This window comes from Montipora capricornis, chromosome 8, assembly GCF_036669925.1.
Source record: "Montipora capricornis isolate CH-2021 chromosome 8, ASM3666992v2, whole genome shotgun sequence".
NCBI classification, from domain to species: Eukaryota; Metazoa; Cnidaria; class Anthozoa; order Scleractinia; family Acroporidae; genus Montipora; species Montipora capricornis.
The window spans coordinates 28043374-28060873 of NC_090890.1; the positions used below are offsets into that span (position 1 = coordinate 28043374).

General features: G+C 39.3%; 2 protein-coding genes across 6 annotated transcripts in view; one reads left to right on the forward strand and one right to left on the reverse strand.

The window, feature by feature from the left end:
- The window catches only part of LOC138060786 (forkhead box protein N3-like), a 234556-nt gene that overhangs the window by 145274 nt on the left and 71782 nt on the right, over positions 1-17500 (reverse strand). The gene's annotated exons all lie outside the window — the stretch shown is intronic.
- Positions 10840-17500, forward strand: part of LOC138059016 (potassium voltage-gated channel protein Shal-like) — a 50197-nt gene continuing 43536 nt past the window's right edge. For 4 of the 5 annotated variants that reach the window (XM_068904500.1, XM_068904502.1, XM_068904498.1 and 1 more), the window contains exon 1: positions 10840-10955. The gene's annotated coding sequence lies outside the window, so the exon portion shown is untranslated. The remainder of the gene's footprint in view (positions 10956-17500) is intronic. The other variant, XM_068904506.1, reaches the window with a different exon arrangement.

The following is a 17500-nucleotide window of genomic DNA, read 5'->3' on the forward strand; positions in this document are numbered from 1 at the left end:
AAGTAACACAGCGCTTTATTCCATATTGTAAACTGAGCTGCGTTTTGTCTTCCAGGAGATTCAAGTTGTCTTTGCGTAAGATGTAACTCTAACAGTACACGATATTGTTTTGGTATTGTATATTGTAGTGCCATGGTAGAAGTCTTAGATAAATAGCCCCCTGAGAAGACATGTGGTTACTAGCAAAGTACTGAACCCAAAACGATTGAAGAAAATAAAAGGAAATCGAGAAACATTGGCTTTTGGGCTGACATGTTGATCATTTTCAAGTTACCTCACAACTTCTTTTCACCACAAGTTTAAGCGTCCACTCTGAGTATCTAAAAGCTTTGTAGTACAAAAGTGCAGTGAAGTTAACTATCTCCGGCGGGGTTAGTATCTGGATGGGCGTCCTAACTGAATATACCAATTCGTAACAGAAGCATAGGACCGAAAATTCTATTTTAACGCTAACAAATGCGAACCAAGCAAGGTACAGATTTTGTTAGCTTGCTTTATGCAAAACAAATGTTGATGCAAAAGTAAATAAATGACAGAATTCATGGTCACGAAATCGCCTTGTGTAACGCTCTGATCGTGATGAAGTGTTTGGGCCTGCCTAGCGCTCGTAAGCTCTCGTTTCAGTGATTAGGCATAAGCACTCTTTTAGAATTTTAGCTTTCATTTTAGCACTTGGTTACTGTTTAAGCCTAAGAGCTTTTTTCTCGCTGTACTGTAACTACTGCTACTCTAAAAGGGTTCTTTAAAATTGTGGCTACACAGTTTTTAGGAAGAGCAGAAGGAAGTTTTCAGGACGGTCGATCGAAAATAAAATATTTTGCCATCAATAACAAAATTTACGACATGAAAACAACATTAAGTTTGAACCACGAATATAAAAAGTTACCATCAGCGAAAAACATTTTGGGAGAGTTTTGCTGAGTTGAATTTTGTTATTGTCCTTTTGGCTGCACCGAGTAAATCGCAAAATCGAAAGTGACATCGCAGCGTGTTTACTCGCAAAACAGTGATGCACCTGTGTCAAATGATGGCAAGATACCGGGTTTTTGTTTTTGTTAGTTTTCTTTTTCTTTCAAGTGTTAGAAAGTTTGACAAAAAATGTGCGAATTCAACACAAAGATCACAATCGCCCAACTCTTGAGGATGACCATTGTTTCTGCAAAGTCAAAATTTTACTCTCCAAGACGAGGTTATTTATCACCAGGTAATTCAATCGTTTTGGGAATAGCAGCTACTTTATTATTCACCAGCGTCACAATTTTTTGCCGATTGTGGGGCTCATTTTGTTGAAACTCAAGCACGCTTCCAACAGACCTGTTTATTTTCGTGACTTATGCGCTGCTTACAGTGCATTACCACAAAAATCCTCCCCGTATCACATTTCAACACACGTATGCAAATTTGTTAAGCTCGAAAATCACACAACATGATAAATTTACAAAGGGTGGAAATTTCACAGAAATCTTTTCCAGCGAAACATTTATTGAAACAAAGAACATATTTGCTATAAGAGGCAAGAAAACCTTCCTATTTCAATTGTGTGCGTGCAAACGAGACACACAATCAATGTCACAAAGCATATGCAATTAAATAAATTTCTGACAGTTCACATCAAACCCTTTTCGAAAGAACTTTGACCATAAATGATAAAGAAAAAAAAAAGGAAACAAGCTTTCATTCAAATAATTTTTCACAGTCACATTTCCAATTTTTTGTTACCTTTGCAGAGTTGAGTCACTGAAATGAATGTAACTTGCTAGACAACTTAGATGCGACTTATAGTAAACACAGTGATGCATTCAAGGAGTTCGATTCCTTCAATGTTTGTTAAATCGATAAAAGAATTGCCATTTGACCTCAGTGTTGTATATAATAACAAGTTAGTAAATTATTAGAAACAAAGCTTACTTGATATCCAACGGCGAAAAATGAAATTGTTGTCAAAGACCATTACTAGTCGCTTTAAATTTTTCACCGCCTGTGTTGTTTATCCAATTGACGTTCCATTCTTGAGCTCCATAAGGGTATATTTTGTTTGAAGATGCACTAAAACGCCATTCGCGTTACACTGACTTTCGACGCCATTCCAGGATAATAATTAAATGTCCTCCCGTGTGCACCGGAGAAATCTACGCATTACCCCACCCCCCTCAAACCTAACAAAATACGCTTAGAAGACTCTATGCACAAAGACACCACCTAGCAGGGGAGTGACAGGCAAGACTTTTCCCGACACGGAAAAAAATAAAAAAATCACGAAATACAACGCAGATTCCGACTGGGTTTGGCAACCCACTAAAAATAGTGCGATTTGGGAATAAATCACACTGCCGAGATCCAATCAGATTGCAAGGATCACCTGATTTCTAAATTGATGTAATAAAACAGATAATACGCGCGGATATTTTGCGAGTTGCGTAGTATTTTTCCGAGCCCCGCAGGGGCATCGAATAAGAGATTTATTATTCCACTACAAAACAGGTGTTATTTTGCCTCAATTTTATTTGATAATACCCTGCGAGCAGAGTCTCTTTCGATCTTCCTAGATAAGTCGGGAAGAGGAAAGAAGACTCTGCGAGCCGCCTCGACATTTCGTGTTGAGCATGCGTTAAAAATTCAAACGTAGTCGGGAGTCAGTCACGCGTGACTAGTAACCGCAAACCACAAAACCAAAACAAACAGTAGGGCTATTTTCGAACAACTCTAACCAAGGAATCATTTCCTTCGAAACTCAAGATCGTTCAAGTTTTTAAATTGCCATTTCAACTTTTACCGGAAAAATTAATAGGTTTCTCAATTCTGGCAAACTAGTTTCTGTAACCGACATACGGAGGAAATACTCATGGGAATTTAGACAGTTAAAAATTGTCACGCTGACGCGTGGGCATTGATCATGCGCACAAATTAAAAAAAACAGGTTTGACAAGTCGAAACTGGACTGACTCACCTATTTCTTTGGATGAGCGGCAAATCAAAGAAAGTCGAGGCGGCTCGCAGAGTCTTCTTTCCTCTTCCCGACTTATCTAGGAAGATCGAAGGAGACTCTGCTCGCAGGGTAATTTGATAAGAGTGTTTTGAAAAAAAATGCATCATCTGTCCTTCAGGAAGCGTGCGAAAGGTGTAAACAGCACAAAAAGCTAGCCAAAGATCTTTATATGATTGGATAAACAAAATGACGAGTGACAAGCGATGACAAGCTAAATTGTCAGGCTTTGCATCTTGTTTAAAACAATTTCTTTCATTGAAAAACTCCCGTTCCGTCCGTATTTGCTCTGTTCTTAACCGGTCAAACCGAGACACTACTGATTATTACCGTCTCATATTTTGGGCTTTCTCTTGACCGAATATGGTAAACTGACATAATAGTGGAATAATAAATAGAGGATAATATTACATGGTAACGAGAAGATATGAATATATAGATGCAAGTTGATTGATGAATTTGTTAGGTTGTAAGAGTGAACGTCTGGAACATTCTTCAAAATATTTCATTCTTAAGAGGGAGAAAGATGATGAGTTATTTTGTACATCGAAATGGCAAGTTGTATCTTTATCCTATCTTAATTTCTAGAGCTTCCCAATCCAGTTCATCCAAGAGATCTCTAGACAGTGTAAATGATAATTCAAGAAAGTGATTATTCTAGCAGCTCTATATTCTGAAGTTTATGTGGATTTTCTACCAGCCCTTTCCCTTTGTATCCCCGCAGAAAGCTGGAATAGTCAAAATAGGGAAAAATAAGGGCATTATACATGGTTTGTCGAGTTTCAAAAGACTTGTACGCTTTAGGACCGCAAACCTGCTGATATCTTCTTTCAGGTCTCCTCAATTTTTGATTTCCATTACAGGTTTTCATAATTTAGTACTCCAAGGGATTTACTGATAAACAGTAACCCTTTCAATAGTTGTAAGTTACTTTCACGTCTCCCCAGACCCCTCTCTCCAAAGCGTATGAGCCCGTGCAGGAGAGCGAGGGTGTTTGACCAATTTTGTTGAATAATACATTTTGCAAGTAATATTTAAACCTGATCTTAACCTGGACGTATTTTGACACGGATTTAAAGGCCTTCCACATAAACATTAATGAGGTAAGTACTTTTTTGGATTATTTTTATATTGTTCGATGCTTAATACAATTCACCGGAAATGCTTTGTTTTTTTTTTTAACTGAGTGAAAAAAATGCGATCCGGTTAAATACAAATCGATCAGTGATGAGGAGCGACAGGTTTAGAACGTGTCGACCCACCGCATTAAACAAACACTGTGCCGTCGATTTGAATTAATCTTTCATCGTTTAAGTTCTTTGGCAACTTCAGCACCCTAATAGACTGAACAAGGTTTAAAGCAATACGTTATCGCGAAGACCAAAAAGGAGATACTGTAACACGGTTTCTTTCACCGAACTTTTGTTATAATTATCAGTCTTATTGCAATTTCTTCGCAGTTGAAGCCAGTAAGGGACCCCAGCGAGCGCTCCAAGCTAGTTCATACAAACAATTCTTTTTATTTTCAGCCACGGGGGGTATCCTAGATGGAATAGCTAGTTAGTGTAACCTGCTTCAGTTGAAATTTAAACTTGTTACTAACAAAACAAAAACAAAGCATGTTGTAATGAAAGACTTTTTGTAATTAGCACACAAAAAAGCAATTTTTTCTGTTATTTTCTGGTTGCCAACTTCGTGCAGTGCGAAAATTTTATTCATCATTTGATAAAAAACGAGACATTTGTCACTTTAAATATTACCAGTTTATTTTGGTTACAGTTTGTTCAAGCTAATGCTGTTTTATTAGATGTTCCCCGTTGTTCTTTGTTCAGAAAAAAAAAACAAAAAAAAAAAAAAATTGGTTTCTTTAAATTTCTTTGATACTACTCATCGGTTTTAACTGATAAAGTCGGAAAGTATGAAACGTTTGTTCAAAATGAACTACCCTCGCCAGGTCCCAAAATGAAATGCATTTATTTCTAAATTTTGAGCACATTCCTCAAGGAATACGCATTCTCTATCACCAAATTAGATATGAAAGTAAGACTTTTGTAATTCTCTTTGACTCTTGAGTGTCGATTGAATCTTCTGACCTATGCAATGTTCAGATCTCAACAAACGACTGAAACCGTACTTGCTAAACCTTCCAAAGGCAATGACTGGCTTTTTGGGTTTCCTACCACACCACTGATACTTGATTTACTCTTCCTCGCTTTATCAATAACGAAAAGTTTGTAAAATTTGACCTTAAATCATAGCCCTTCCCTCTAATACTTATTTTCGTTGAACTGGCAAGCAGAAAGGCCTCTTGTAGGTAGATCGATTGGCCCGGCACAAAAGGTCTTGGTGACTACCGTGAGGCCGATCCTCGATCATCGGTTTAAAGTTAACCTGGACTCGTATGTTTTTTCGTAACCCGGTACATCCTTCCTACCCTGCGTGTAGAATCTCTTTTCGATCTTACTTTTCCTGATTTTTCTTGGAAGATCAGAAGAAACTCTGTTCGCAGGGTACTTCCTTCCACAGAAAGCATCTAGCCTGCGTAGCGAGCGTTCCTGTTCGACAGAAGAGCTTCGAAACGATTTTCCGCAAACTGGTCGCGCGAAAGTTGGGGCAAGAGACTGAGGGAAGGCCTGCAAGAAGATCCTCTATTCTTGAAAAACCCGTACGTCCACGAACAAGGGCTTCTGAATGGTACGGCACAGTCGCAATGATTGACAGGTGACAAATTTCGACCAAAATGTTTCATCTGTTAGTTCCAGCGTGACAAAGACAATGGTGGAAGATGTGGAAGGGTTTGAATCGTGTGTTGAAGCTGAGCGAATTGGCTCTCGGTTTTATATTCAAAAGGGAACAAGAACTGTCAATGCGCTATCTCTTTAACTGTATGGATGTAATGGCCGTTTTGCTAACAGAATTCAGGGTCATGTTTGTCATGATGTGCGGAGTTCGAAATAAAAAAAAGACGAAGAACAGGCTTTTCGAGTATCATCGTGATTTCTCCATTTCAAAGCATCATACACGATCAAGTAAGTGGTTGAGGTAAATTCTATGGGAATGACAGCCTGTGATTTAAATGCGAAATCCGAAGTCGGCTAGGAAGTCAATATGTATTTACTAAGCGTTGAAGTGAAGTGCTACCGCGGTCCGCAGTCCTGCAGTCGATGAATAAGCAATGAACTAAGTGTCGAGATGAAGTGCTACCGCGGTCCGCAGTCCCGCAGTCGACGAATAAGGAATGAACTAAGTGTTAAAATGAAGTGCTAGCGCGGTCCGCAGTCCAGCAGTCGATGAACAATGAACTAAGTGTTGAAATGGAGTGGTACCGCGGTCCGCAGTCCCGCAGTCGATGAAAAGTGTAGTTAACCGAACCGCAAAATTTGTCCGTAAGTTTCTTTTGTTTTCGAGGGTTTAAACAAATTCTCAGAAGAAACTTAACCAGTCGTACCCGGCTGAGAAGCTGCTGTTACAAATTTAACTTTAAAATCACACTGGCAAATTCTGCCTTGATCGCTTGGGTGTGTTTCGATTCCTCGGTGCCTTGGTTTGTTTTGACGGAAGTCAACTTGTGTTAACATGAGTGAAAGATATATATGAAATTCATCATATACTGCACTGCGGGTATGAAATCAAATAAAACCATGTTGTCTCGCAGTGAGGAGCGCAAATTTCTATTGCGTCGAGAAGCCTGAAAATTTTTTTTTGCATCGCACCGGTATCGCGAGATCGCGGGTTCATATCCCGTTGAAGCCCTGAAAAATTTTCAGGCTTCTCGACGCAATAGAAATTTGCGCTCATCACTGCGAGACAACATGGTTTCATTTGATTTCATACCCGCAGTGCAATATATGATGAATTTCATATATATCTTTCACTCATAATTACTTATCACGGGAAGTTGTGAACTCAGAAGTGACCAGCTCCCAACGTCAGTGGCTTCATAGCTCAGTTGGTTAGAGCATCGCACCGGTATCGCGAGATCGCGGGTTTATATCCCGTTGAAGCCCTAAAAATTTTTCAGGCTTCTCGACGCAATAGAAATTTGCGCTCATCACTGCGAGACAACATGGTTTCATTTGATTGTGTTAACATGGTTATCTGTTATTGGCTAATTTGTTAATAAGACGTCAATCAGCGTGTGTTAAGTCAACGGTTAAAGTGTGGGCGTTTTTCCGAAATTGGGGGTCTTGCAAGCGTTCCCTCAGTCTCTTTCCCCAACTTTCGCGCGGCCAGTTTCCGGAAAGTCGTTTCGGAGCTCTTCTGTCGAACAGGAACGCTTGCTACGCAGGCTAGAAGCATAAAAACCCATTTTACTACTGTGTTTCTTTTTTCGTTACCAACCGCCAGGTTCATTTTTATTTGGTCTTTTTGGCTTTTACAAACACATACCATGAGATCATATCTAAAAACATGGATTAACGTAAATTACTTTATTTTCGGCGGAGCCCACTACTTAAACAAAATGGTCAACAGATGAAAAGGAAGCTTATACCTGCCAACTTTCTCTGAGATATAGGCGTGAGATTTTTATCCTGGGAGTGCTGGGATTTTTGAAGACGACACGATCATTTCCGAAGATTCCCGAAGAAGTCCGAAGTCTTCCGAAGAAGTCTGAAGTATTCCGAAGACGTCCGAAGTCTTCCAAATTTGCATACTGTGACGAAAGCGAAAACAGCCCTCGCATTTCCCAGTCCCGGTCTTAAGACGCGTATAAAGGCGAGCCCGCTCCCAGTGCTTTTCACGAGGAAGGTATCGTCATTTATTCATTTTACACATGGTTTTCGTTCCTTACGTGGGTCTGAGTTAACACATGTTTGGAAATTGTGTCAAGCAAGACGGCAACAGCTTACATTTTTCAATCAGGCGTGAGAAATTGGCCCGCAAGCGTGAGCCGGCGTGAGATCGGAGTTTTCAACCCGCAGGCGTGAGACTCACGCCTAAGGCGTGAGAGTTGGCAGGTATAGAAGCTGTATTTAAGTATCTCTCCCACTGGATAAGGGAGAGACATGTTCCAGGAAAAATCGATGCATTTTTACAGCCGGTGATACCCTTAAGCAGAAAGACTGGAAATCGGTGAAATATTATGTAAAAAGCCAGATTGACAAAAGGAAACGGGTATTTGCTCCTAAGAAAAAAGAACGTGACTGATTAGACCTCAGAGAGTTGTATCTAGTGCAAAGTGAGGTCATTTACTCACTAGTTTAATTTTCAATGTTAAAAAAGTGTTGACGGGCCTGTGCGACTCCTGCCATTCGCAAGCGATTCTAAAATCTATGCCTTCAAAGTTTAGCTCTGACTAAGGTGTCTTTTAACGACTTTCCTTTGAGATATGATAGTATGGTTGGCTTCTTAAATACTTCTCTAAGGTGCGCTTGGTTTTGAATAAGGTGTCATTTCCCCATAAATATGTTCTTGAGGTTAGGTAAAGCCGGGTGGTATTGTGTAACAAAAGGCAATATTTTCTTTTGTGTGCTGTTGTCTTTGTTTTCAAGTGACCTCTCTCTATCCGTTAAGTTAAGTTCAGATAGGATTTTTTCTGAAAATTTTTTTTGGTATCCTCTATTCTTTAGACGTGTTCTGAAACTCTGCATGTTATTATTAAATGTCAAGACTGATGAATTTGTTCTTAAGAGGCGTAGCCTTTCTCCTTTTATGAATCCTTTCTTAACGCTTGGTGGATGACACGAATAGAAATTCGTGTATTGAAAGGTCTCTGTCCGTTTATAATGTGTTTGCACATCAAGGGTGGATCTCTATTGAATCTCTCGCTTTTGTACACTTCGTGTCTAAGAATGTAATTTCTGAGTCTGATATTTTAGCCGTAAATTTGACTGTATCGTGGTAGTTGTTTTCCCTTTGCACAAAGGTGAAGACTGAGTTTAAATATACCGTTTTCTTGAGATTTTGGGCCCTTGAACTACGAGGGAACAAAGCGCCACCGCGCAATATGATTATTTTGCATAAACATCACTGAAATTAAAAAACGTTCGTGGTTACAAAATAACCACAAGCTCAGTTTTCCACGAATGAAGCTCACCAAATTTAACCCACGAAAAAAAAAAAAAAAAAGGTAGAAGATAGTGCTTTTCCGACGCGAATTCGAAGGCGGTTGTTTCCGCTGCGAAAGAACACCGGAAACAAGAAAACGCATTGTGGAACATTCTTTTCACAAAATTCTTCATAATGCCATTCTATGACTTTTGGTTTCGTGCTTTAAATTACCTTGTGTAGATAACCATTGACTGACAAAAGTGGTTCAGTTTATTTTCACGAAAACAATAAAATACCATTTTAATGAATCACGCAACCCATCTACCATTAAAAGCGTATGTGTGAGCGAACTTTTTACAAAGACTCGGGTAGAAACTTTCAAACGAAAAACAAAGAAACGAAAACTTGGGCAAAGCAAAGCGGAACTTGTTTGGTCACTTCACGAGCATTTGTAATTGTAGAATAACAGCAAAGTAATATAACCCCATCGTTGAAAAATCAATAATTTACTTGATCATAATGTCAAGTCAAAGTGTAGATTTTGTCAATTTTAATTTCACATCGGCAGATGGCGGATAGTTTATTTTGTGCACCCCTATCCGTCTGTTCCAAAATATCTTTCAGGATCAAGACACTCTTATAATCCCACTTAAGGCGCGCGTTAAACGTACGCGTTCGTAACGTGAAAGATACAGCATTCAGTGGGGGTTCAATGCAGTTAGATAGTGCGAGACTGAACCCCTTAAGGGTTCTAGTTTTTAGCCGATCCCACATTGAATCGTCAGCGGAAAATGAAAAAAAAAAAATGTGGAAATCTATCAATGGTAAAATTAGATGTAGGTGTGGAGTTACGAAACACGTAAACCAACACAGGAGAAAGAAAATTAACTAATAACTTGTCATAAATCCTTTCTTCAAACTAGTATTATTAATAGCTTAAAACCTTTGTTGTTTGAGTTGTAACTATTACAAGTATTCATATTTTGATATATATGTTGATATGAACGTGGGAGTCTCGATCCTGCGCTTTGCGTGACTCAGGCAGCGATTGTTCACCAAGCATCATCTTCACTGTCGAAATTGAAGATGTACTTTGCAAATTGTGTGTGATCAAATAACTTTCAAACCCTGATGAAACGCGACCATTAAAGAAACTATTTTGTCTGCACTATTGGGATGGTGATAAAAGGAAAAGAATTCGTTAAAATGACCTTAATTTTCGCTTTTGATGAAAAGTTCTATCATGACGGGGTACAAATTCGAACTGTCCTCCATCCAGTCGGATTATGATACCCTGTTCACCGAGTTTCACTCGGCCTTGTGGACTGCGTACTTTCTCTCTGGCAAAAGGTCAGAGTATCGTTCTTAACAAGGTGGTACAAGTTGAAATAGATCTCGACGCTTCAACAAAGAATGAAATTACGCACGACATGGGTGAATGAATTTGTAAATTTACCCTAGTTTTAATTAATGGGACATGCAACCTTGGCAGTCATCCTTGACTTAGATTATTCTTTTACGCGAAAAGTCAGAATAATTTTGGAGCTACTTTGAGACCCTTACTCAGCTCTTTTAAGATTCTAGATATTTATTTTTCACCGCCTGTCTTGTTTATAGAATGGACTTTCCGTTCTTGAGCTCCATAAGGGTGCATTTTGTTTAAAGATCCACTTAAACGCCATTCGCGTTACGATGACTTTCGACGTCTTGCAGGCAAACTAAATATTATACTGTGTCCAACGAATGCCCCTGAAACCTACCAAAAATACGCGCACGTAACTCTACCCACAAATATACTTCTTACCAAGGGAGTGTCAGGAAAGACATTTCCCGACAAGGAAGAGAAAAAAAAAAGGTATTTTCTAACTGGATTGCCAATGGCAACCCAGTAACAAATGACTACTTTGCATAACGCGAGTTGATTCAAGAAAGCACCAAAGCTAAGGAGGCGTTTTGCATTACAAGGAAGAAAAAGCATGAGGTAATGTTTTACACTTTCTTTATTACACTTCCAAAGGAGAACTTTACAGGGCTTCAGTTGACAGTTGATAGCCGTTGGAAATTCAACCAAAGTTATTATTTTTTTGTTTTTGTTGTTGTTGTAAATTTGAAAGAGTTAGCGAACGAGCTCTAATAATCCATTTGAAGAAGCAGCATATCATCGTCTACTAAAACTGAAAACTTGTAATTTACAACTTTGAAAACCCCAAGGGCTTAAGAAGATTGATAATTTCGATTGGCCTGAAAAGCAAAACAAGGCGGCCACACACACACACACATATATATGTGACCGGGAAAGGGAAAACGTACACTAACGATTTTTCGTTTAACGGCGAAAACCGTTTCGTATTCGTTTCAAACCGTTTTAAACACCAATGCTAAGGTATAAACGATTTTCCCTTTCGTTTTTCTGAACTTAGCTTCCGTTTAACGCTTTTGCAAAATCGTTTTTTAAAGAACTGTTAGCGTTTAACGCTTCGGAGAAAGCGTTGAAACAGTTTCCTCTTCCGTATAATAAAATAACAGCATAGACAGTTAAACGATTTGGATCATCATTTAAACGCTAAACTAATCCACTCATCCAGAACCCGATGAAAACACAGGTTTGAACGACAATTCGTCGCTTCGCGTGCCTTTGCTGGTGTTGTATTTTTCGAAGTCCGCCCCTCCAATTTCAACAAGACGGAAACAGTTTGTGTTTCTCTGAAAACCAAAAATTTTGATAAGGGATTATTCAATGGGAACACTGAGTTTAAATGTCGTTTCCTTGAGTTTTTGGGCCCTTGAACTACGAGGGAACAAAGCGCCGCTGCACAATATAATTATTTTGCATAAACATTACTGAAATTAAAAAAGTTCTTGGTTACACGAGACATTGTAAGTTGCCTTACCAAAATAAACACAAACTCAGTTTCCCACGAATGAAGCTCACCAAATTTAACCCCCGAAAAAGAAAAGGTAGAAGATAAAAGCCTTTGCGACGCGAAGGCGGTTGTTTCCGCTGCAAAAGAACACCGGAAACAAGAAAACTTGCGTTGTGGAACATTCTTTTCACCAAATTCTTCATAATGTCATTCTCTGGCTTTCGGATGAGTGCTTTAAATTACCTTGTGTAGATAACATTGGACTGACAAAAATGACTCAGTTTATTTTCACGAAAACAATAAAATTCCATTTTATTAGATGACTGAATCACGCAATACAATCTACCATTTCAAGTGTATGTGTAAGCAAACTTTTAACAAAGACTTCCGAAGAAACTTTTAAACGAAAAACAAAGAAACGAAAACTTGGGCAAAGCAAAGCGGAACTTGTTTGGTCACTTCACGAGCATTTGTAATTGTAGAATAACAGCAAAGTAATAAAACCCCATCGTTGAAAAAAAGATATCAATAATTTACTTGATCATAATGTCAAGTCAAAGTGTAGATTTTGTCAATTTTAATTTCACGTCGGCAGATGGCGGATAGTTTATTTTTTGCACCCCTATCCGTCTGTCCTACAGTATCTTTCTGTACCAAGTCACTCTTATAATCCCACTTAAAGCGCGCACGAGTTCTCGTTAAACGTACGCGTTCGTAACGTGAAAGATACAGCATTCAGTGGGGGTTCAATGCAGTTAGATAGTGCGAGACTGAACCCCTTAAGGGTTCTAGTTTTTAGCCGATCCCACATTGAATCGTTATTTAGATAGCCAGCTCTCAACATGTACATGTATAGTAGCTGTATAATCTTCCATGAGAAATGCTAGTAATGCATTGAGTACTTTACCATAGAATACCCAACAAGACAATTTGATTTTTTTTGTAAAGGCTCGCATACACCTGTACATGTACATGCAAACAAAATACAAGTGACAAATAACATGTGAGAAGCTTTGTATACCAATTGTCATAGTTACATCTATCCTTGCACAAGCAATGTGGTGTGCAGTAGCAAGGTTTGGTGGAATAAGGCTGCATATCCAGTTATTATTTCACTGTCTTCCCTGTATTCTGATTTGTTACAATTATTTTTATGGCTTGGTATAAAAGGCTTTAGATACTAAACATGTGACATTGTTTGGTCATGAGACACCAATGAAGGTATACCATGTCATAAGAAAAACAAGTGACAAGTACACTGTAACAAGTGAAATACCTTTTATATCATGTCATATGAAATAGTTACAGTATATCCTTGCACAAGCAATGTGGTGTGCAGTGGCAAGGTTTGTTGAAAAGCTTGGTACAAAAGGCTTCAGATACTAAACGTGTGACATTGCTTGGACATGAGACAACAGTGAAGGCATACGGTGTCCATGTCAGGAAATTTGTATTCCACCAAACCTTGCCACTGCACACCACATCGCTTGTGAAAAGATATATGTAACTTTAGTAAAATCCAACTAGTGGTCTATCATCAATGCTGCATTCTGATTGGTTGAGCTACTAGTAGGCTATTTGTTATAGCCCACTAGTAGCAAAAAGCGCCGGCTTTGAAAACCAAAACAACAATTAAAGTCTAGCTTTAACTAGCGAAAGATGCTTTGTCTCGATTTTTTTTATGACCAACTAGTTGGATTTTACTCAAACAATTATTCCTCGAGCCCGAATGGCCTCTGAGTCAATAGCCCATTCGGCCTTCGGCCTCATGGGCTATTGACTCAGAGCCCATTCGGGCTCGAGGAATAATTGTTAAATAGCATACCCGGGCCACAAATGTATTCTAGGAACAGTATTGTTTGAAGAACGAGGCATATAAAAATAAGTGGCAAATAAGGGGCTGAGTATATTAGACTTCAGCTGTCACATATCATTCATACTCCTTTCCTTATTATTGGTATTGTTTTAAATGGCCTTAAATTAATAACGTGACCTGAAATTACTAAGGGAGTACGTCTGCAAAAGTAAAGACTGTCCTTGCAGAGGGAGGGATGTATGATGCGAATCTCATTTCAATGAATCAGGCCTCTATTTCTGTCATGAATTTTTTATCGATTAGTGATGCTGGCGTTGGTCGGAATTCTTTCTCGAACACCGTCTCTGAACTCCCTGATCAGAATCCAGTACATACAGCTTTATGAGTCTAGATATTCAACGGTTTCATGTCAAGCAGCTAGCGAAGTCTATTCTTGCTAGGTTTCTCTGGTCGCCTTGGAATTAATGGAAATCGTGGACTTGAAATAGGCATAGAACATTCCGAAGACCGACCATAATTTCAACATTCATGACACTGGCGTGTGTGTTTGTAAAACAACAAGGGCTGGTTCCCGACGTTATGGCCTGAATGGTCGTTGCCCTTTCTTTCGGATTTCGTCGATTCTTACTGCCATTTCACTTGCACAAATGTCAAGGAATCGCCGTATAAAACCTTGGTCGTCCGAAAACGAAAAGAAAGAGGAAAGAGCACATCGCCCGCGCGAATTTCAAACCGTTGATAACCAAATTTTAAAAGGGAGTTTAAGAAACGACAACTGCTACGGTAACGACAACGCCAAAAAGCAGTAATATTATTGGTTGAAAAAACCAAAATGATCGTGCTGCACGTGCGGCACGCATTTTTAAACATTTCTCTTCCGTACTCGTCAAAACTACTACGTGAAATTACCAAATTTGAGGTTTTGACGACAACGTGGACAAACTACTGCGAATCTTTCAGTCTCGCTCTTTACTTCAAATCCGTCCGTACCAATCCAGTTTTAGGACACTTCGCACATATTGCATAATATAAACAAAATTGAATAATCCCGAAATACTTAGAATAGCTCAAACGTATATTTTGAAGTGACGTTTTCGTCCCCGTAGCCGTCGTGGTTTCTTAAACTCCCTTTTCATCGTCACAAAACCTCGTTTCCAGGGTCTTTGCGGCGGGGTGATTCAAAATGGCGGACAACTAGTACTGCCCCTCCGAAAAGATCCTGGGAACGAGGAAGGCCCAAGCATTTTGGGTGTTTACCATTTAGCCAAAAAATCTGAGGTCAAATGGAAAGGCAATTTTCCGGAAAACCTTTCGAAAATTGTGGACAACCTCCAGAGGTAGTCCTCTTTTTCCGTTCGGAACAGAATTCGCGAAATGCTCTTACCATTTGCCACAATCCTTCCGTTTCCAGGCCACTTCTGAAAAGATCGAGTAAAATATGCGGGATAGAATGCTGTGTAGTAAATGGTAAGCGCTATTCTCAACCGGTTGGTCATTAAATTCGGAAAATCGCTTACCTTTATTTATGCAACGATCATTTCATCCGGATTATTTGGCTAAATGGTAAGCACCCTTTGTTTACCATTGGTTGGTTTCGTTGTAAGACGTTGCCGCTGATGAAACTCAAAAGCTTCCGAATACCAGTACAGTTTTCGTTCAATAATATAACGCTTATGTAAAAATTGAAAGTTTGCCACAGCAGTAAAATGTGTGAACAAATATCATATGCACATTGCATATTACAACAAAACGAAGATGCTGTAAATCACCATATTTGCTCCCAGATAAATATGAATATTTATTATATGGAGGAGAGTGTTTTACTGGGAACTAAACCACTCGTAGATTCCATACGCCACTACATCCAGGACCCGGCCAATGGACTTGGCCAATATCCAGTCATCTTGACCTCACGCTTGGTCAATAACCCATACTTATAGCAAGGAAATTTGCAAATTTACTACAAAGTCATATTCCGGCAATTCATTCCTTTTTGCTCCCATTGCAAAAGAGAGTAAATAAAATGCAAATGTACGTACTTTGGTCCTTTGAAAATCAGTTCAAACGATAATGCAAACTATTGGTTTTGCGACATGTTTGCTTGCATTGGCGGTTTAAGTCAAACTTCTATCCTTGCGGTGAAGCAAATTTGAGCAAATCTGTGGAAACATTAAAGATTTGCATAGCACGTAAATGCCAAGCAAATAATTACATTTCCTTAACATTTGCACACAAATTCCTACAAAACAAACATTCAAGTTTGCGCAAGCTTTACCTGTCAAACCAAAGTTAAAGCAAATTTAGAGCCCCAAATTTGCCACATATTTGCTCAATTCGCAAACTCGAGTAAATCCATTTTTTCGTCCAGTGCTCTGAGCAAGTGTAAAGTTGAAGAGTTGTTTGTCCCACAAACAATGCGCCTGATGGTACAATCTATGGCGTCTTTGATATATGTGCCAAGTCTAGCGTTAGTAACAGCACCCATCAGCTCCAGACGAGAAACGGTAATCTTTCCAACAGGAGCAACTCTGATAGTAGACATATAAATTGAGGTTAGTAGATCCCTTGCCTTTCTAGGGAAAACTCGGAAGTAAACAGCCGTGGCATGGGCAGCTTCTGATGCATCTCCAAATACATTAAAGTTAACTCCACCGTAGAGCTTTGGCTCAATAGCCAATTAGCGTAACATCGAGAAATGTGCAGATGTCAGTTTAAGCTCTTAGAGTTATATTGTGCTCACAGAATCCACTTCCTTGCGAGTTCTTCACTGATGTATTCTTTCATCTCAACCAAGACCTTGAGTCCGCAAACTCTCATGAAATGAGAAACCCATAAGGGTTGAAACGTGTAACGGCCCCTTGTGTGCTGGGAAACAAGCTTGTGAATATTCAATTTGTTAAGTACCATGTTTGGAACAACAAGAGCGAGGGATTTCCAAATATGGTACTTAGCACTGAAACATTCAACCAATCAGTTCGCACTGAATATTCGAAAGCTGTGAACGCGCGTTACACGTTTCAACCTTTATGGGTTTCTGGTAAGGGATAATGAGACCATTTTGATGAAAAAAACCGTTGCTGCTATGGTGGCCGCCTCTCCCTTAGTGTGCAACGTTCTCATTTTCTTGTTTTCGCAAAATTGTTCTCAATGTTGTGTTTTTTATCGTAAAATTGGATTCGATCCCTTGACGTCCGAATAGAATTGGCTAGCACGTTCCTGTGCCACTCTGACTGTACTACAAACCGTTTCTAGTAAAGTCAGACAATAACATTGACAACAACACGAACAAAGTAGCAAGTGAGAACGTTGCGTGACTGCGTGACGACATCTTAGAACTGCGATTTTTTGGTATGGAGCTCAGCGAGTCTTCAGTGTCTCCGGCAGTTGGCGTATATTCCATAAACTCCAATTTCCCAAATTCTCTTCATTTCGAAAAACAGAAAAACAAGCTCTGGTTTTCCGAGTCCGACAATGCAGTTTTCTCTGCCTCATAAGCGACGAACTCGGAGTCGGTGCTCTGCTTCCGACTCCGACAGTTTGAATTTTCACTAGATCGTATCGCTCTGCGCTTCTGATTACGACTCCGACTCCGACTCCGTCGCTCGTGAAAACCAGTCTTAGGGAAAAACGATCTAAAGAGTTTCTCAAAATGTCAAGTGATATCTTAGAAAATTGTGTTTTGCATTTTCCAGCATGTTCTTAACGGTTGTGCAGATTGCAAGAAATTACTCCCAATTAATGTAATAGGAAAAAAGGAACTTTCAGTTTAAGTGTCTAGTCTTTCTAGCGCTGGAGCACTAATTGGGGACACTGTAAACTGAAGTAACAATTAACGCAAATTAAGTC